Source organism: Stegodyphus dumicola, chromosome 7 (genome assembly GCF_044657685.1).
Source record: "Stegodyphus dumicola isolate Sdum_Otavi_A_Nest chromosome 7, ASM4465768v1".
Lineage (NCBI taxonomy): Eukaryota > Metazoa > Arthropoda > Arachnida > Araneae > Eresidae > Stegodyphus > Stegodyphus dumicola.
Genome location: NC_140774.1, coordinates 201,733,107 through 201,755,646, shown reverse-complemented (window position 1 = coordinate 201,755,646; position 22,540 = coordinate 201,733,107). Strand labels below are relative to the sequence as shown.

General features: G+C 32.1%; 1 long non-coding RNA gene across 1 annotated transcript; it reads left to right on the top strand.

Moving 5' to 3' along the window:
* The first annotated feature begins 637 nt into the window (after window positions 1–637).
* LOC146996605 (uncharacterized) lies at window positions 638–11,366 on the top strand. Its single transcript, XR_015042311.1, has 3 exons — window positions 638–793; window positions 8,853–9,075; window positions 11,077–11,366. It is a non-coding gene; the product is annotated as an uncharacterized LOC146996605 (long non-coding RNA).
* The last annotated feature ends 11,174 nt before the right edge of the window (window positions 11,367–22,540 follow it).

Sequence of the window (22,540 nt, the reverse complement as noted above, 5' to 3'; positions counted from 1 at the left end):
GTAAAATGACTGTCGTGGTACACAAGTACAGCTAATGTGCTGTTATGTGTACTTAATTCTTGGAGAGTTATATTTTATCTCTAAGCAAATACGAAGTCCACCTCATCACTGCACAGAGAATGCATTTCACTTTTTTTTTTTTTTTGGTTTGAAGATTCTACCTTCATTTTCGAATTTTCGACAATCGAACTTTCACTGGGTCTGGATCAGAGGAACGAGAAACCGGATGAGGTCAAGCAAATTAGTCGTTCTCTCTTTCTAAACAGGTCGTTCTCAAAACAACGTAGGATGAAAAGCACGAATACCCAAAAATAAAGTGAAGCAGGAAAAAAACAAGCGCTTATCCGAAGAGCGGACGAAAAAATAATTGATCTCACTATCTTTCAACTGGTGTAGCCCCAAATAGGTGCGCGGAGGAACCACCGCAGCCTCGGGCCAAATTCTAAAGAAAGGGATACTATGCGTAACAAGTAATAAAGATCATCGGAGTGATGGTTGGCTCGCGGTTGAATTTGATCTAGATATGTATCTCGCCACGTGCGATAGCTAGCCCTTTCTTTTGATTCAAGGTTCACCAACCCTTCCTTGCCTTCATCAACAAGTCCATACACGATCCAAATAAGAGTCCGAAATATCCTTAGCGAAAGGGCAAGGCTAGGGGCAAGCATAGACCAAAATTTTCCTCACCGAAAAGGGGTATTTAAAGGTGTTGTTGACAATTGCAGAATCACAGTTTACTTTCGGAGTTGCTCCAGTTTGGATCATAACAGAGCTTGCCTACCTCCTCCAATTGGTAAGGATTATTCTACTCTTGTGGATTATTTTGGATTATATCACTGGATTACACTGAGTTTTAAGAAAGAAATGTCCCCGGTTTTGAGAAAGAAGTGAAAAGATAGTATGCGAAAGCTTCATGCATAACCACACGTATGGAATGACTGCTGTTTCCCATCGAACGACGCCACAAGGTCTTTAAGTTGCCTTCAGTGAAGGACTGACCTTCAAAAAGTGAATCAAAACGCGAATTTAATATTTCGTGGCTAAAAAATCTTGGTTATGCATTTGTATTTATCGAAGATTATAGTTTAATTTTTAATCCCTGCGATTTGCTAGAGATTAGTGAATTTCTTTAAATTGTGTTTAATATAATAACGGTTTCTATCGTTAAATAACGGTTTCCTCTGTTTTTCTTCTCTGGTTATATGACGGTTTAAATATTTTCAGCCGCAAAATTTTATCAGAATTAAATTTTGAAATATTTCAGAAGTCGTAATTGTATCGCAAAAATGTGCTGTAGTATGTAAAAACTTTAAATTAAGAGAAAAGTATAGTTTATTTCTTCAGTGAGCAAAATGTTATTCAGTTCGGTTGATCTAGAACGTATCATTAATTTTAAAAGCCTGCGAAGATCTAGAACGTATCATTTAGCCTGCGTAAGAAAGATTTATCTGGTTTTCCATAATTAACGTTTGGAGAAGACTTCCTAAAATATGTCATCAACAGACATATTTTAACAACGAATTGTCGTATAACTGTAACACCCGAATAAACATATTCTAACAAAAATTAACTTAAATTACATTTTAAAACAGCTATAATTTTTGTAACTCTTCAAAGAATCTATCTTGATTCCTCTTAAGAGTTTTTGACCTAAAAAATGTCAGTGCAAGTGACAGAAAGGTCAAGATCTGTCCTTTATAAGATTGAATAAAGCAGGGTAATTCAGTTTTAATGACATTAATTTGCAGTTTTTGCTATATTATACAGATTACCATCAGAAATTTTATTAACGTTTTTCCATTGATATGACTTTTGCCGTGTTTGCTTATACAGTGCTATTAACAGGAGAAGTTTGTGAAATTTCATTGTTAAATTTTCAAGAAAACTGAATATAAAAGAAATTTTGAATGAATGACTTTTAGAAGAATAAAACAGTTAAGATTCACACGATACGAGGTGTTGCAAATATTCATTTAAAACGAAGTAAAGGTCTCTTGATTTGCAAAATTTAAAAGAAAGAAAAAAGAAATTTTAAAAAAGTATTCAAGAAAAGCTTACGTACTAGTACAACTCTAACAAAAAACGTAATAGCTAAGAAATATAAATTTTCATCTCAAATCAAAATCCGAAATCTTTAAGTGCAAACTTTAAAAACTTTTAAATGGATTTTATATACTTCCAATTAATAATTAGGATTTAAAAAGTTAATTATTTTACTTAAAAGTAGACTAAAGAAAGACGCAAGAGAAAGATATAGAGAGAGTAATTAATAGGAGTAAAAGCTGCATAATTAACTCTGTGTATTATATCATGTATAAAATCACACGGAAAAATATATGTAATTTAAACAGCTTTAATTTTGATTGTGAACGAATATAATAATCTACAATTACTTATCAAAGTTATCTAGCTGATATTAAATCTAAATGATCTAATATATATTTATTTCAGCAAAACTAGAGTTATTATAATTATTGTTCCTAATATATATATTTATAAATGATATATTTTGGAATATATTAAGTGAAGACATAATAAATGATTTCCTTTCAGCAGTATCTTCTCAGGAAGATGCTAAAATGTTGTTTCTAATGGTTTATCTGATAACTATTATTCATTGTTGATAATCTTTTAAATATATCTCAATTATTTATTCTCTTAATTGGTATCAACATTTGGTGACTTTTTGCATTTTGACATTAAAACTTTCCCGAAGTGCTGTTGCTAATGAGAAAGTACCAAAAGGTATTAAGAGGTTGTATTTGTGGGAAAGGAAAATTCATAGGACTTATAAAATGAGACTTACTATGATAAAGATTAAAAAGAAAATAAAGAGGTAATATCTAAAAGTTAAGACATTTTATAGAAATAAAAATGGCTCAGAGATTAAATTGGAAATTTAAAAAATATAAATGGAAGAATAAAAATAAAAATTATTTTCTTAATATATAAGTACAAAGGGTTGGAGTGAGTTTTTGTTGCTCAGAATGAGGCTTTTTTACAGCATTTACTTGTAGTATTTATCTTAAGTGAATGCATAGCAGTAAGTGCACGAGCTGCAAGTACAAAATAGACTCCCTTAAACCCACCTCAGTTAACTCTCATTTACGGAACTCTTTTATGACATAAATTCAGTTGCAGGATTTCTTATAGTATTTTATTATTCAAATTATCTGAGCAGTTCTATTAGAAAGTGTTTAAATTCTTTCAGTACCTGTGTACAACTTTAATTAAGTAATGTTTAGGAAAATTAAAACATCGAAAGTTATAAGAACTATATAGCTGAATCGAGCATGGAGTTTAAAATGTCGAAAGAGAAAAATATGTTTAGTTATACTCTGAAGTAGTTTAATACAGAATATACTTAGATTAGATTTTACTTAACTGTATCACATTAGAGAAAGAAGGGGTAGAGATAATATTCGTAAAGGATCTTTTAATCCAAAAGAGCTAATTTTCAAAGAAAAAAGCAAGAAAACGCTACACAATTAAAATCTTTATGTACTTCGTGCTTGCAGGATAAATGCAATAGGAAATTAATTAAGCATTTAAAATTAAGAAAACTATACATAATTCATACCTTTTATTCTTTGCAATCACATAATTAATCAAATGCAAAAATGTATCAAACTTTGTTAAATTTAAGTAAGAAAAACATATTTTACAATTTTCTTGGAAAAAATTATTTACAATACTCGATTTTCAACAATTTCCGGGTAAATTGCCTACACATTTATACGGTGGATACGAATTACACACGGAAAATACACACTTGTCAAGAAACTAAGTTTGACATTGTGAAAAAAGATTAATTCGACATTGTGAAAAAAGATTAATTCCTCATTGTGAAAAAAGACCAAAATTAAGACGATTATGTTTGTAAGCCCTTTTATAATAAAACTTTTCAAATAGCAAATAATCACAATGATTTCATTCTTAATTTAAAAGAAGTAGATCATTGCCAAGTTTACGTAGCGAGGAAATCCTTTTAGTTACGCATCACTACTTTCTCTACGTTACAAATCACTTGTTTTAAAGCAGCTAAATTTATTTGTTTTGTAGTACAAATAATTTATTTATATTACATGCGTGTTCTTTTAAACTTATGCTTAAGTATGTGTATGGAAAATATTATCCAAGTGAAACATTTTATCATCTAATTTTTTACTGTGAAAACAGCAAACTATTTGGGTTTTAAAAGGGTAAATGTAATAGAATATATACTGCATAAACTATTTTAGAATTCGGAATTTAAAATTCAGAAATTAATTAATATTTTCTTCACATAGATTCATAAAAAGTTTTTAAATGGTTGATTTACTTGGCACTCAGAACTATCCTAACAGCTGAAAAGAGTATCAATATACTATATAGTAAATGTAAAAAGCTATTAGGAATAAATTAACTGTGATATGCATTAAAGGTTAATTCCTGAAATGATAGAGAGTTTTAGTTTCACCTGTAAAAAAATGGAAATGCACCCGTAGTTCCACTCTTACATCTAGTTTTCCTTTTGCTTTTGCTTTTAACCTCACGGGAAGTCCTGATTTTGAAATAAAATTTTATGGATCCTTAGCACCCTTGCTTTCGGCAAGATTTTTTAAGGGATTCGAATGTATCTATCGCACAACAGATTTTTCAACAGATTTAATTTATTCGCATTAATTTCTTTTGAAAATGCTCTCAAAATCTTCCGATCTGGGCAGTGTTTAAAGACATCAAACACTTTGTTTAATAACTTACGTTCTTTGCTAAAAATAACTTAGAATTATATCCAAACGACTAAGTTCAAAGAGTCTGATTTTAGGATTCTGATAATACAGTGGTAAAATCCTTATTTCCTGCTTGTCAAGTCGAAGCACAGACCTCTGCAGTAGTATTCGACTGAAACAAAGCTTATGGTATTTGAGCAAGTTGCCACTGCATCTTTAGTCGGGACATGCCTGCATTAAATTTCATATTAATATATCGCTCTTTAGATAATAAAGCAGGCGTATAAAATGAGAACATAAAATATCATTACTACTCAAATAAGCCCAGCTACTCAAATCTATTGCCTTAAGAAATTAATATTTCAAACCATAATATTTCAAGCCATAATTTAAACAGAACTTTCGTTTGCAAGAGTCCTGTTTAAAATTACCTCTTAATAGAAGCAATTTATAGACCATTGTGTTGAATGAAATAAAGCAAATAACTACCACTCAAATGCTCAGATAATAAAATAAACAAATGCAAATACAAAACGTATTCAAAAGGACTTTTTCTTCTTAAAACGGAGCGTTTTTTTACCATGAATAGAAAACCACTGCAAGCTTTTCAAAATTACTTTTGTGTTGAGTTACGACCTGGTTGATGTTCCAAAATCCGAAGTAAACATTCTTCTTTAACGTAGAAGAAAGCAATACGAAAAGAATTATAACAAAGAGAATTTAGGCCATTTAAAACAGAAAGTACACGCGAAAGAAATATGAGAATCAATCAGGTTAATTGGCTTGTATTTAGATAGCAATCATCTTATATTTCTTCAAGGCATCGGAACTAAATGATTGAGATTGAACTAATTTCACGAAACGAGAAGCTATTTTGGGGCATTGTTTGTTCAGTTTATTTCTCTGCATTCTTATTAAATGTATGCAGTTAACTTCTAAGCTTTATCAAACTATTGTTTAATTCGAGCTTTTATTGTTCTTTAGTGTTTAATAGGTCTGCTTTCAGAATGAACCTCGTTAATGCCTTTTGCGTTCGAATATATCACATGTGCATCTGAAATTTACTTTGATTCCAGAGAAGAATATTCCAAGAGATAACGTTTTTGCATTTCTCTCAGATGACACAATTTACCCTTAAAAAAACAGAAACAATGCTTTAAACTTTAATGAACCCCAGATGTACCATTCTTTAATTTAAATGAAGTTTATGGTATAAAACAGTAATTGAAAAGCATCCAGGATGCTTAACAAATGTCTTGCTGTAGTCGAAATTCAATGCTTACTTGCTTTTACATTAACATTAATAAACAAGGATAGCCTTTACCTTCAAATTTATCTCCAGACTTTTCCATTGTAAACTGTATAAAGCTTTAAATTGTAATTGAAGCCTAAAATTTCATTCTGGAAGAGATGTATAGTTTGCTTGTAACTGTAAAACTTTAAACAGAACATTGACTATACGGTGTTACTTGCAGTTTCGAAAGAAAGGTAGAAATATAGCTTATATTTTAGATGTTTTTGGAAATCTGAGTATTACCAAAGCAGGTTCTTACCATGCATAAAAAGTAATGAAAAAATAATACAGTTACTAACGTAATCGAAAGACTACCGTAATGTAAAAGAGTTTAATGCTGAAATTTTGTGGTATTCGGTAACATCTCTTTGCATCCAAAGTTTAATATTTGTCAGGAAATCAATATCAGACATAAGGCCAATTTAAAAATGTTTAAATCGTTCTTCAGTCAGTCATTAGACACAAAAAGATGAACTTTCATAAAACAGTTTCAAATTATTCTGAAAAGTCTTAAATAAACTAATCATTTCAGAGACGAAATGCATAAATTTGCTAGAGTTAATATGATTATTTTAAAGAGTGATCATAACTTCATCACGAGCTTAAGTATCTTAAGCTATGGTCACTTAAGAGTGATCATAGCTAACTGTAAAACTTTCAAGACAACAATAACACTTTTTCAATATATTATTTAACTTAGAAGAGCAATAACAGCTCTCATAAAAAGTTTAAAAAATTCTAAACTACTAGAGAAGCATTTTAAATATTTAAATATTACTAACGTTTCCATAATTACTTCCATACTAGTTTCATTTGCTGTCGCTCATTTTCTTGTTAAAATGATGATTAAATCAGATGTCTTTTTAAAAGAAACCTCAGTAAGCATCTTGGCTCTTTTTCTAGTTAATTCAAAGAATGACTCTAATTAGTAAATTCGAAATGCAATTCAAAATAATCATGATAAATCATGATCAGTAATTAGCATGAAACTCTAATTAGTAAATTTGAAACTCCAATAGTAAATTCGAATTACTCTAATTAGTAAATTTGGAATACAATTCAAAATATTCATGATAAGTAATTATCATTATTATCAGATGATAATCGTGATCAGTAAGTATTTTGGTTCTATCTCTAGTTAATTCATAGCATGACTCTAATTAGTAAATTCGAAATACAATTCAAAATAATTTAATAAGTTAATGCAGATTTTCAGAAACAAAAATCATTCACTTGTGCTGAATGCAAAAATTAATTTAGCATTTCCAGAGCGAAAAATTTATTTGAATTTGCTTTTGTATGGTATTCCTATTTTGAATATTATACTTAAATTGATAGGTAATTTAGTTGATGTTGGACTGACGTTTGTATAGAAAGATGTTCCGCAACTATTCCTAGTAAAATAAATTTGGGTAGATCTTTATGTGGTTAAACTATGTATCTCTAAAAATCTCTTATAAATTACTTTATGCTGCTATACGTCCAAGAGAACGATGAGGCTGTTATACGATACGATGAGGAAATGAGGTTCATCTCCAAAGGTGGGTCGTATTTTATAGGGCATTCTCCCTCTCCTAGCCAACCGGAAAGTCTAATTTGGGGCTCTTCGGGGGCTAAAGAGCCCGAGTCAAAAATATAGGTCAAAGAAAGTGACTTTGATGGGGCTTAGGCTTTTAAGAAATGGTCCCGCGTATGATTTCATAATTTTAAGGATTCAAGGTTTCTTTTTCTTTGGAATGTACCTTATTTTACCATCTTTTATTAATTTATTTAAAATTATCTGTAAATAAGAAATACATTGTTTACAAAATTTGTTAACAGTCATGCTCAAGGAAATTGTGAATACTCTTATTTTATAAAGCAATATTTATTGAAAATAAATTAAAATAACATACCTAATAAACATTGTTGAAGATATAGCAACAAGAATCTGCATAAGTTGCATAAATCTGCAGGCTTAGTTTCAAAGGTCAAACAGAACTTCCTCCTTCAGCTGCAGGAGTCACTTCAGCTGCTTTACTCCTGCACCAGAAGAAGAAATTTCAAATGAAACAAATTTTGTAGTTATCATAAGTTTCCAGTTAAAAAAATTAGTTTCAGGCTTAAAATAATAAAATGGCCACCTAAACATAAGTTATATGCAAACTTTAAATGTTACTTATCATCTCCCATAATACAAAACTGAATCAATATTTTTCGATTAACTAATTAAATTTTCTTACGATATCTTCGTTTAATTAAAATAAATTTTTAAAGATCAGTTCTTACCTTTAAAAATAGAAAGCTTTTCATGTAAATAAATAAGTGCTGAATTTATCTTAATCTGCTTATTTTGATAAACTCAAATTTCAAATTTGGCAAGTTCATTTTACAAAATTCTTGGGTTTTTAAGTTTAATTTCGATTATTTTTACCAGAGATTAGGGCTGTTTAAATTGGTAATTTATCTGTCAAAATCACCAACTAATAGATTCATACTTTATTTTGCTAAAAAAAATACCGTTCCAGTTAACAGTTTAGTTCTTTTAAATGTTTTTATTCTTATTTTTGCCAAAACACGCAAATTATGGTGATTGATAAATTCTTCTTTCTTCTTATCTTCGTTCGAGTAATAACATAATTTTTAAACAATTTATGGCAAAATGTGATTCGAGGTGTTTTTGTTCATAAGATGAGTATCCAGTTATTCAGAAATACTGTGAAAAAATAAAAGGGTTCTTATCGTTAAGAAATTCAAGTATGAAATAGTAAGTATTATTAATTGTTGTATTCAAACAGCATAAAAGCGTTCATTATAAGAGGGTAAGTTTCATCAACATTCTAAGACCTTTTCCATTCTGTTTTCAGAAATTACCATGAATCGTCAAATGATCGCCGCTCTCCTTGTTGGGTTAGTGATGTGTGCGCTTGTTGTCGAGCAGACGGAAGCAGGAGGAAAACTTCGATGGGCCAGGCTTGCCAAGGTAGCCCTCATTGCTCGTGCCCTAAAAGGCAAGAAGATCTATCTCCCTCTGCCTCTGCCTTTGCCAATCCCCCTTTTCAAGGAGAACATTCACCATGAGCCCGTTCCGTAAGTACCTTCCTTAAGTTGGCGTTTTGACAATGCACCAACCATAAGCTATTCAAGCAGTTTGCAGATGATTTAGGCAAATTCTCGCCAGGGAACAAACGGTTGCTCATCGAATAAGGGCTTCAAATGTGCTCTAAAAATTAACTAATATTAGACTCTAAAACTAGCGGACGAAATTGTAGGTGTGATTAAGTTATTTTGAACTAGGCCAATTACTGTAATTTTAGGTAGAAATAAATTTATTTCAAATGGGTTATATTACCAGTTCAAAAAGTAACTAAGTCCTTTTAAAATCAAGAAGGAGCAACAAGCTGTATTTTAACATTTCTTATAGTAAATTATTAATTCATCAGTTTATAAATTCATTAGTTTCGTTACTTAAGAATAAGGAGCCGATCTTAAAGCCCATTAAAATAAAATTATTCTTTTCAAGGGACCTTTTTACAAATCGTGTCGTGTAGCCATGCTCTAAAGCAGCGTTTCTTAAACTCTGGGTCGTAATCCCCAAGGGGGTCGCGGGAGCTGCAGTAGGGGGTCTCCAAAAATTTTAGCAGTTTTGATATTTCTTTGACTTATTATAATAATTTTACAATTACCAAATATTTTTATACGATGTATCTGAAAATAGATAAAAATAAGACAATACAGACAAAGATATAAACGAAAACGTTTCGACGCGTTTCTTTTATAATATAAAGGTTAATTTCCTTGCATTGCACGTGACGCTGTCATTTCGTCTGTTACTTACTTAAAATTTTCACATTGTTCTATGTCTTAAAATAAGGAATTAAAGTTAATGGCCTAAAACTGCAATAGTATATTACAGTATAAGTGAAAACATTGACAGTTTCACTCAAGCGTGTGTCGGATTTGCGCAATACTTATCGGGTCCCCCGAAATTTTTGTATATATTATGGGGTTCTGGGGCCTGTGGAGTCGCAGCGGTAAAAAGGGGTCGCGACTGAAAAACGTTTCAGAAACCCTGTTCTAAAGTATTAGCATTAGCAACGAAAATTTAGTTTACAACAGGAAACTTCATAATATTTGACATTGATATCGCATGTTCTTCACCACTATCGGAAAAATTAATATTTCAGAAATGCATTTAATCAATAAAAGCATTCTAAGTTATTATCTAAAGTTTTGTGAATTACTCTTTTTTAATTCTCTACTATTAATATTCTAAAAAATAATATTTATACTTTGACTCCAGTCAAGTTCTCAGTTAAAATGCAATTAAAAAACGGAGGTATTTATACAACAGTAATAGCTCAGCCTATCCAAATTTGAGGTTTGTTTTAATAAAATTTCTCAAATAACCAGCTTGCAGTATTCAGAAACTGTTTTAACAACTACATTTATGCTAATAATTTAAGTTAATAAAAATCTTTTTAGGCGGTTTTAGGACTATCTTGGAATACTATACGCTTAGAGCATTTACTGTATTGTTACTATATTTAAAAAAAGCTTCATTTCTGTGAAACAGAAAGAAAACTTTTCTCGATTTTTTCTCGTAATGTATCACTAAAATCTTTCGTTAATATTAAATTCTTACACTTAAAGATATATTTTCCTTTTATCTTTCCTTTTCATTGTAGGTCATTCTAAAATATAATTTACTATCTAGTACCCAGGTTTTAGTTTCCTACTCTAAAATATTTGTAAATAAAAATTTTCTTTAATAGACTAATGCATCGATTGCAATATAATTTCTGATGTCGTTTTCCTATCACATAATAATAGATTTAGGCAAAATGTTACGACTTTTCGTTTTTCATTGGTTAACTTTCCTTTCTCTACTTTTTTTCTGGGTACTATTAAATTTTTTAAATCCCTTTCCTTTTTTTTCTTCCTACTCAAACTCTTTCTCCCTAAAATCTTTTCAGACTAACTCCTTTAATAATATAGAATTACTAAAATTTAGTATACCACATGCCTTTTTTTAATATCAATAACTAAAGCATTAATAAAAACTTACTCTTTCTATTCGAATCTTTCTAGTGTCCACCACCATACAAAAGCTGTGATTGGCTACGGACTTGAACAGGGGCACCATGGTCTTGGAGGTGGTCACGGATGGTATTAGTCTTTCCCGTACAGCCATATAGTAGTCAAGTACGAAGGCGAAACGTCGTGCATGTTATGTATATAGACAGCTGAAAGATCGTTTTTGTTCCGAAATGCACCTGATCACCTACAATGGGTTGGAATACCTCACACATCTTATCATCCTCATCTGTAAAATTACTCATCTGATTGTTGTTCAATAAAGTTCGTTTTATTTTTAGTAATTACTTTCCATTTTATTTCAAATGATTCATATGTGTTCACGAATGCGTGAAAAATGCGCAGCAAAGTGCACATTTGACACACATGCACGCAGAGAGACTTGTCGTTAGCTGTTAAACAGTTTTGATCGGTTAACATATTTGAAAACAACTGAATGAGATTAATTCTGATTTGGTAATCATTATAATTTTTTATCATAAGGAAAACACTAATAATGAATCCTTCCCTAGCCAAGTAACTGATAATAATTTTGATATAAAAGTAAAAATTTGCTTCTATTTCCAATTGTAATATATTGCTTATAATATTAAAAATGGAGCCATAGTTATAATCATTCAATAATGCTTGTTAAAATAGGAAGCGTATAAAAAACAGGAATAATTAAATTTTCAGTTAATTGATCAAAATTTGAATGAAACGGTTTTTGATGAGCAACTGTTTTTATAATCCAAATCAGAGGTTCTCAACCTTTTGACTAACGCGTACTATCTTAAAAAAAATGGAAAACTTTAGTACCACCATTTACATTTTACAATGATTATTTTTCAGTTTCCCAGTAGAAATATTTAAATATATATATATATTGCCATTTCCACAACCTATTGGCTATTTATATTAAATATGCATGCATAAAAAATATTGGATTAAAAATTGGTTGTCATTTTAATTATCAAAATTTAAGTTATAATATTTTAATTCTAAAATTTAGTGTGAAATTTGGGCCTGTTTAAGAGGGATCAATGTCTTTATGTCTGGCTATATTTCACTTAGTTTTTTAACCGTAAATTAGGATCATTTTAACTTTGTTTTTATTTATTTTTCAAGTATAACATGGAATAAAATCCTTGATCACACAAATAAGTTCGCAAAAAAAACACTAAAAATTTAATAGCTTTATTTGAAATATCTTTAAATTCTTTTTTCGGCTCAGGCAAACTTTAAAAAGTATGCTATTTTAAAAATCTTTTGTTATAGTTCGATCACAGGAAATTTCTATCAATTGTTCTTTTTCTTCAAACAATTTCAGGTACATTTGAACAAAATGGATTTCTAATCCAATTATCTTTTTTATCAACCTCGGGAAAATATACATTGAAATTATTTATCAATGACAAACAACGGTTTTTAATGTCCGATGGTAATTCTTCTCTTATTTTCAATAACCAATTCTTTGATTATTAGATCGAGGGATGTTGGGTGTTTCATTTTTAAATTAATTTAATAGTTAAAAATACTTTATTCCTTTGCGCACCACCTAGTTTCCTCTTGCATACCGGCAGTGATACGCGTACCACCGGTTGAGTATCGCTGATCTAAATTATTTTAAGACCTTGTTTCAACTCACAAAGGATATTTTTCTATCGAAAAGTATATATGTTCTTAAATTTTATACAGAAAGTGTTCCTTTATAACTAAAATTCGAACCTTTAATATTTCATATTAACGGGTAAAACATTTTAAATATATTTGTTACGCATTCCACTGAATCTAAAAGAAGTATTGAGTTCTAAGAATTTAATACATTAACAATCTAAGGAATTAATGATGCTCTTTCTTTTGTCACAGTAATAGATCATTGTCTTTTCTTTAAGGCTATAAAAACAGACTTATTTATATCATCATTTTTGCCTTACGTTTTAAGATTAAACAAGAAATAATAGTAGTTTTAGAGTAGATCAGAATTTATTGCAATAAATTTGTGGCATTTAAACTATAAAAAAGAATTAAAAAAATTCATAATACAGTAAAAATATTAGGATTTGAGTTCCTATAACGAATTCTAAAAGCACTTTTTATATTATCTTGTGATAATAATCGTTGCTTTTTTTCTCATATGCAAAAATCGTCACTATTTCCCTTTCGTACTTACCACACAAGAAACAAGTGAATTTTGTTATGATACTTTTATTAAAAGTCAAATTCTTATGCCAGATATAATCCAGTTTTTGAATACTTTAATTCATTTCCAATGACTATGTATTTCACGGAAGAATGGCTGCCAGAGCCTCAAGGAGGTTGGACGTTTACTTACACCCCAATTTTGGGAGGATTTGGCGGGGGTAGAGTCTCTCCCACTCCTCTCTCCCTTACAACAAACCACACGAGAGGACTTTCGGGTCGCCATATATTTAGAGTGCCCCATGCCGCACGGACACTATACATTTAAAAACATCCAGACATCCAAGCCCGGGCCCTTCGGTACCGCAGTAGACTTCCCTAAACACTATACCGTCTGGGCGGCCCAAATTAACCTTTTGAGGCGGGGGCTTTGGTAGCAGTAAAAGCTATCAAAGGACGGGAAATCTTGAACCGAATGCTTTCCCTCCTTTAAGAAATCACCTCCTATTTGCAACAAAGATTGTGTGTAGTTTAATGGATTCTCAGAGGGGTGCATCTATGTCGCAAAAAGAAGACCTTTGAAAGAGATAAGTGGTTAAAACCCCAGGGACGTCAAATTTGATATATCACCCCACTTTTCAGTCTGGAAAATGAGGGAAAAAGACATGGCCACTAAAGTGGAAAACCCCGTCTTTTCAAATAGAGGACTCTATGGCCACTATAATGGCCATCCGTCTTCAAAAGGTTAATACTCATAATAATATAAATGAATCATTTTAAACGGACATAAAGCATAAAACTGACGAAAGTACTTATTATATTTTCTTAATGAAACAGAAATACTTTATAATTTTGTATTAGAATGCTGCCAGTTTCAAATCAAGTACTTAAATTAAAATTTTAAACAGTTTCTTCCAACCAGTACTATATATAGTATCAGAGATATCGTTAATTCTTTAACTTAGAAGCATACTATGGCACTTTTTGAAAGCTACATTTATTTCCCAAAACAAAATATCTAAAGAAGTGCAGCGCATATATAAAAAAGTTATAAGGTATTTCTCCCGCCTTCGTGGTGTTGTGGTCAGCACACTCGGCGCGTATTCGAGAGGTCCGAGGTACGAGTCCCGGCGAGGATATTGCTCATTTTTCATCTCTTCTGCTTTAAAAAAATACATAATGTCTCTACAAAGTAATACTCTTTCCAGACATAAAAGTCCAGTATGAAAAACAACCTATTTTTTTGACAAATCTGATAAAAATCTTAATATAATAATGCGATAAATTGCTATAAATCTAGCTTGTTTAATATCAGAAGAAGCCAACGAAATTCATCGTAGCAAAGTGGCAATATTGCACCTGTCGTTTGCAAGAGCCTTGGACACCATACAGGTGACAGTACGACTTTGCTCAGTTCCTCTCCAGTTTTGAAGGACAGCATCCTGGAAGGGACGGGTCCAAAAGTCTCTCACCCCTCCTTTCCTACAATCAACCATTTTGAAAGGACTTCGCGTATCCGCATATTTAGACTGCTCCATGCCGTACAAACACTATACATTTACAAAGATCCTTGCTTTTTCCGGAATTCGAACGCGGGCACTTCGTAACGGCATTACCCGGTTGAGAGGCTCAAAGTCATTAACCACTAACCCAGCTGGGTGGCTCAAAATTTGTAGTTATATCTTTTGCGCACTCGAAAAGGTCGACGTCCACTTTTCTAAAAAAAAAAAAATAAAAATAAAAAAAATAAAAAAAATAAAAAAAAAATAAATAAAAATCAGAGATATTAATTAAAAACAATAATTTTCGCCCTCCTTTTTCCGAGTAGCTGCAACTTGGAGATGAAAAATCTGCTTTATTTGGAAAGTGGTTTTCACTGCTCCCTTTCAAATTCTAGAATTCGTTATTAAAAAATTTCGAAGTTTCCACGATGAAATAAAAATAGCATTGCCAAACATTAAATACATTACTCCTGAATCTAAAATGTCATGGGAAGCCATTTCGACTACTCCCATCTTGGTATGACTTTAATGAGCCGAAATATTAAAGCTCTAAAAGTGCTAATTTTCGCACATATTTTTCCGAATGGCAACAGTCTCGCGCGTTGGAGATAAAAATGCTTTATTTTGAAAAGTGTTTCTACTGCTCGCTTTCAAATCGTAGAGTTTGCTAATCAAAAATTTGTAAGTTTTACAAAATCTATGCATACAAAGAAGCATGTCTGTTTCTGTGTTTGTTTGTTTGCGTTATTGATTTCTGATCAGTTATGATAATTTTTTTAATAAATGAATAGCAAGTCCAAGATTTTATCAAAATGTGTAGCAGAATGCAATTAATTATTCAATCCATACTTATAACTATCACCATCATGTTCTATTTGCAAATTAAAAAAAAAACAATCAAAATTTTATTTAATGCTGGAAACAGACCCACCAGCGGCCGAGCGGTAAAAGACGCTGAACACTGATAGTTCGATCCGAGGTTCGAGTCCCGGAAAACGGGCTGGCTGTAAGGCGTATTCGTGATTTTCTCCATATGTAACGTGAACACGAGTCAGTTTCCCTTAAAAAGACCTCCACAGGGCATCCCTTGCTTTCCGTGTAGTGCCTAAAGGCGGAGCATGTAATAAGTAAACAAATAAATAAGAGAATCTGAAAGCTTTCAGATTTTCCATTACGCCTAAAGGGGCGTTTTTTACGGTTTTGTGTGTTGCCTTCATTTATTAAACATCATGTTTTCCGCACTTAAACCATAAAATTCAATTCAAAAGCAATATCACAAAATATTTAAAAGAGCAAAGCATTAGTATTTCTGATACACAGTATTGTGCGCTGGAGATAAAAATGTTTCTTTTTTTTTTTCAGTAAAGTGTTATCATTGCTCGCTTCGAAATTGTCGAGTTTCTTAATCAAAAATTCGTTAAAGTGTTACAAAATATGGAATCGATAATAAAACAAATTCCAGATTCCAAATTTGTGTTTCCAATGCCCATGTTCGGGTGGAGACGTCCGTTAAACAAAACTGGATGGTTCTAGGCGCCGTCGTTTTATCACAATGCGAGAAACATACATATATTTATGCAGATTTTTCATTATTTAATTTCTTTAAATACAATACAGGCTCTAATATTTGGTTCTCCGTTTAAAGTGAATCGACGAAAAATGCCAAAACGAAATTAAAAACCCTTCTGGCAAACTACCCCTTTGAGCTAAAAAATTCTGGAAACAAAACAGTTTCGGTCTGAGCTTAACCGAAAGTCATCTCTGACTTTCATTCATTCATTTCATTTCAGTCATTTCTGAATAAGACCTGTAAGAACTAAAGTGGTTTAAAAATCAGACTTATTGATAACATAACAAATCTTACATGGAAATCTGTGCTTCAGTTTACAGTTAAACTTAAAATAAACAATGAAATTTTATGCTATTACTCTAAATTTTGAAATTGTTTTTTTCAACTTTTCATTTCCACGAATTTCTGATTTCTAGCACACTATATTAGAGGTACCATAATATAAAACTAAATGAAATTTAAAAACCCAGTGAGTACAAACACTTGTTCAGGCGAGAGGCGTGTATTACAGTACTTTAGATTCGAAAAGGTAATTTCTGTTTACATTTCAAAAATACATGTTCTTGCTCCTAGAACTCCTATGGAAAATATTTTGGATCACTTTAAGTGAGTTTTTTTAAAGCCTGGGCTATTTTTCTCAGGAATTGGGTGAATATAAATTAGCCAACAGGAGATAAATGTTTTTCGAACAAAAATGAATAAAACCTGTTATTTATGATTTATATATTTTTACCTAAATATTTTTATTAGAAGTATTATTATATTTTGTTTCCTGGTCAGCAAACATAATCTTAAATTCGATTTTAAGTTTACACTTTTTTTTTATTTGAAAACATGAAGACTCCCCGTGCACCGCATATGTATAACACGGGGCTTACGGAAGTAAGTTAATTTAAACATTAAAAGTTAACATGCGTTAATAAACCGAACAAAATTAAACATTGTTTTAATTGTTTTGCATGTATAAATAATGATGGTTATAAAACTTGTGAAATTTGAAATTTGTGCTCCTCAGGCAAATTTTAAATATTTGATATTAGATTTAAACTGCTTGACAGAAAGTTAACTACGCTATGCTGATTTTTTTAATATTTCAAAACCAGAAAACTTGCTTTAAATCGCGAATAATATGTTCCTTTCCTTTTCAAGCTGGGTTTTATTTAACTTCGAAAATTTCATTAATCGCACTCACAGATGCAATAATACTTGCCGGTTTCTCAACAACCCCCCCACCAGTGGTCGAGCGGTAAAAACGCTGAACACTGGTAGTTCGGTTCGGGCTTCGAATACCGGCGAACGGGTTGGCTGCATGGGCGTTTTTGTGGTCATCCCCATGTTAACGTGTATAAGAGCCATTTTCTTTTAAAAAGTCCTCCACGAAGGCATACCTCTCCTTAAGCAGATAATCCTCGAATGTTTTGCAATAATTAAATAAAAAAAACCTGAACAACAACTCTGTTTGTGAATATCAATGTTTTCTACAAATTTCTCATGAGAATATCGATTTAAATATATATTAACATAAATCCTCTTGCATCTGATCATGATTTATGGATAAAAGTGTGATCTTCTATTCTACGTATACTTAAAAGAAATATGGATTGAAAATGAAGTATCTTGTATGGAGGAGAATAAAGAACTCTTTTGTAAAAGGATGATAACGTAGACATCTCAAGAAATTATTAGAAGATGTATGTAAGATATTTCTTTTTATTTATTTATTTAGTTTTCTCGGATTTCTAGTAAGATCATCTATGATGTTAGTGTTATTTTTTACATTTATAGATATATTTTACTGTGTTTTAATCAATTAAGTGACAGTCTTTTCGGTTGGGGTATTTTTATCCGTAGCCTAAATGTCACTTGTCGTTTGTCATATTATATGGTGTTAGCAGATGCTTACGTTTAAAATTGACCCGAGTTAAAAATGAAGATGTTGTAATAACTAAGGTAAATTTTCTTTGAGACAGTTTGTAATACATCAGTAACATTAGATTTTAAGTATGAATTTTTACCAAATATTTAATGAAATAGAAAATGTATTGTAATAAGCAATATTTTCCTTTCAGGGAATACCAGCCGTTATTTCTCGCACTTTTAATTTTATTCATGATTAAATATATTTATTATAAAAATAATATTCATGCACCTTGTAATGTAATATTTATTAACGTCATAATATTACCCTCGAAAAGGAAGTTTTAGAAATATAATCACATTCTAAATTCTAAATTTTACATTAAAAAAATATACCTTTTTCTTCCACTTTGCTCATCGTTGACGATAGGTTTCTTTGAATTAGCATATGCCTTACCTAATTTTATTTCAGAACCACTGAAGATAGTGAACGCTGTTTATTTACTAAAGGAAACAAACTCACATTTGAGCTCGTGTGAATTTTTATATCTCTAAGTGATTTGTATGGCACAGGAAAATAAATTTCACACGTTGCCACTCTCTTATGACTATATTAAAACATACACATATAAAAATCTTTAAACTGTAAGTTGGAAATATTATTTAGGTGTAAGGACTGTTACGAAGTAGACGGGCATAAATTGGCAAATGTATACCTGTTCCTCAGAAGTGATTCAGTAATTACTAGTGAAGATAGCCTGTATAGCTTTGTTCACAAGATTTTTTTTTTTGGTCATAAGAGGTATAAGATGAGCTTCGTTGCTAGGCAACAACACTTTGCTACGTCACAAAAACTGGTTTAAGGACTTTGCTTAAAAGTTCTAACTTTTCAGCTATTAAGCTGCTAAAGTTCCTAAAATTTCAGCTAAATTGGTATAAACCAATTTGGTTAAAAAACGGCTAGGCAAGCCGCAGCAAACACGAACTGACATTCGGTCGATAATTTCGCTTTAGTTTATTGGAGCTGTCGAGTCTTTAAACTCATTCCAAACCTCGTAACCATTTCTGGGCATTTTTGGTATTTGAGAAAACGCGAAGGGAAGGTTAAGCACGGACCCATAAAGCAAAAGCTGCCACTTTGACTATCTTATGTTAGCTTTTGGAAAATGGTCCACAGCTTGTGTTTGAGAATCAAGTGAATCTCTTTTAAAAAAATCTGATGTGTACACCACATGACTTCCTTGTACGGAATATTAAATTATAAGCATCTTTTCTTGCATTTCATTTAAACTTATTGGATTGAATTAAATCTACTTCGCCGACAGCGCATAAACCACAATAGAATAAATGCATTCTTTAACATACAGGGTGATCATAATTAAAGTTTAAGTTTCAAAACGCTATAAAAAAAGAACCACTCATGAAAATGACGTCAAATTTGAAAGGAATGTTATTGAAGAAGGCGGAAAGCGTATGGCAGAAGAAAAAATTTAGTTTCAAAAGTTAGCAACAGATGGCGCTGCAAGCGGAAGAAGACATAAATTAAAATGTTAGTTAAATTTCAGTGTTATAAAGCCGCCAGGTACCAGGCTGTTCCTCATTTCGCGTCTCAGACGTTCGCCATGGGTGTTTCACTGCAGGATCGCGTCTGCTGGTAAAGCTGTATTACAAGAATGATGATTGTGCAAGAGTAGCTCTGCAAAAATTCAGGACACTGAAGGGTATAAAAGAAGGCGTTGGTCCAATGAGTGTCGTAGGTCTAAAGAAAATGATGCAAAAATTCGAAACGACAGGTTCGTTTGATGTGCAATCTGGTAGAGGGAGAAAACGAGTGCATTCGACGGTAGTTGAAGAAGTGGCCACAGCATTACAAGAGAGGTCGGCCGGTGGTGTGCAACCGTGCAGTGCACGAGAAATTGCCTGAACATTGGACAGGGACATCCTGCAATGCTATCCGTACAAAATTGGCCATGTCCAGGAGTTGCTTCCGTCTGACTTGACAGCTAGGGAGACGTTTGCGTTAGAATTCCTGGCTCGCATGGAAGTGGATAATGAATGGCCGTGGAAAATTTTGTGGACAGATGAAGCCCATTTCCATCTGACAGGATACGTGAATACCCAGAATTGTCGAATATGGGCAACAGAAAATCCACTGGCAACGCACCCCGTACCACTTCATCCTGAAAAGGTCACGGTATGGTGTGGCTTTACGGCATCATTCATCCTACAACCATATTTTTTCGAGCAGACGGGTGCTTCCGGTCCTGTTATCTCAACCGTCACTGGTCAGAGGTATGCGTCTATTTTGCGCAACCACGTGATTCCAGCTCTGCAACAGCGTGGATGTGTGGATGAAATCATTTTTATGCAAGATGGCGCTCCTCCGCACATTGCACATCCCGTGAAGCAGCTGCTGAGGCGCCATTTCGGAAATGCTCGAATTATCAGCCGTCATTTCCCTACAGCCTGGCCGTCCCGATCGCCTGATCTTACTCCGTGTGATTTCTGGCTGAGGGGATATCTGAAGGATGTTGTGTTCCGTGCTCCAATTGCAAATTTAGCGTAATTATAGGCACGCATTTCGCAACACATTCTGAACATCACCCCGGAGACACTGCGATCCGTTGTGGAACATGCTGTTTGTCGCTTTCAACTTGTTGCACACAACGGTGGACACCATATTGAACATGTTTTGCGCCAGTCTCGCGACAGTTCCGAACTTCTTTGATGAATGGTTCTTATGCGGTATGTCGCCGCAAAACTCTTGAAACCGATTTGTCCCTTTCGATGTGATATATACACAGTCATGGAAATAAAATTATTCAACAATTCTAATTTGTCAATGCGTTTTAATGTGTAACTTCCACCTTAGCCGTTGTTTACGAATCATTTCTCGTTTCTCGTCGTGATTCTCCCGCTTACAGCGCCATCTGTTGCTAACTTTTGAAACTAAATTCTTTCTTCTGCCATACGCTTTCCGCCTTCTTCAATAACATTCCTTTCAAATTTCACATCATTTTCATCAGTGGTTCTTTTTTTATAGCGTTTTGAAACTTAAACTTTAATTATAATCACCCTGTACTCTATTTGTTTACCATACCGACACTCTAGTTGACTTAAAATATTTCGTTCATATTATAACTCAGAATGCACAAAAGTTATATCATTTGAAGAATGATCTAATCGTTGCCACATGTTCTATTCAAATAATATTAAAAAGCTAGAACGAGGTATAAAAGAAATTAAGCAAACAAAACAAAACAGAAACAGTTTTTCACAGACGATTGAGTATTTCTCATTCAATTAATTGAGTTCTAACTTCGCGAGAAGGAAAAAATACATAAAAACTCAAAATATCTATAGTAAAAACTACGAAGTAAATTTTAAACACTTATTTCCTCGATAAAATTCCAGAAAGGATTAAGCATGATTTAATTGGCAATAATAAATGAAGGCGTTATCTTTGTGGTTGTGAAGCTAAGTTTCTCTAGATTGGCAACAAATCCACTAGTCTGCTGTTTCAAATGTAAACAATCAATGGCCGCCATAAAAAAAAAGGCTTAGCAGCAAATAAACAACTTTAAAATTGTTGATAATTCTAAAAATATTGCATACAGATTTGCTAAAGGCATAAAAATCTTAACCGGAACATAAAAACAATATAATTCAATCATTTTTAAAGCAAAAAATGCACAATTTACAAACATATACGAGTAAAGAAACTGAGATCACTGAGTAACAGAGTAGATATATATATAAATATATTTATATACGTTTGCTGCGGCCGATTGCAACCAAAATACGAGGTGCACATCTACATGTTATAGCAGTCCTATATACAAAATTTCAACGTTCTGAGGCTACTCGTTTTTGAGTTATGTGAGATACATACGTACTTAGGTACGTACATACGTTCGTACAGACGCCACGAAAAATTCTCTTCAGAATTAATTTTAAAGAAGTTTTATAATTTTTTTGGAAGAAACGAGTCTTTTATTCTGTCTTTACGTACAGATATCACGCAAAAACATCGTTAAATTGCAATCGATAGCCGTCAAAATGGATATTTTCGTTGAAATATGCTACCTGAAACTTTTCGCGATTACAATACTTCCTTTTTATTTTGTATAAGGAAGTAAAAAACTGCAGACAGCTTAAGATAGTTACTTCGAAAACGAAACCCACAGCTAATCAATCTCTTAGAGATTCAGATTCCAAACAGTGACCTCTTTTAACCAACTTTTGTAATACCTAACTTTCGTATTTACCTAAGGCACCAACATTAATAATTTGTGCCCTCCTATTTATTCGCTAATATATATGTGTATATTTTATATAAATGCTATGAGAATAAAAGAGTGGGAGAACTTTGTCTCAAGCTTTGTTATTCTAACAATTTTCAAATGTG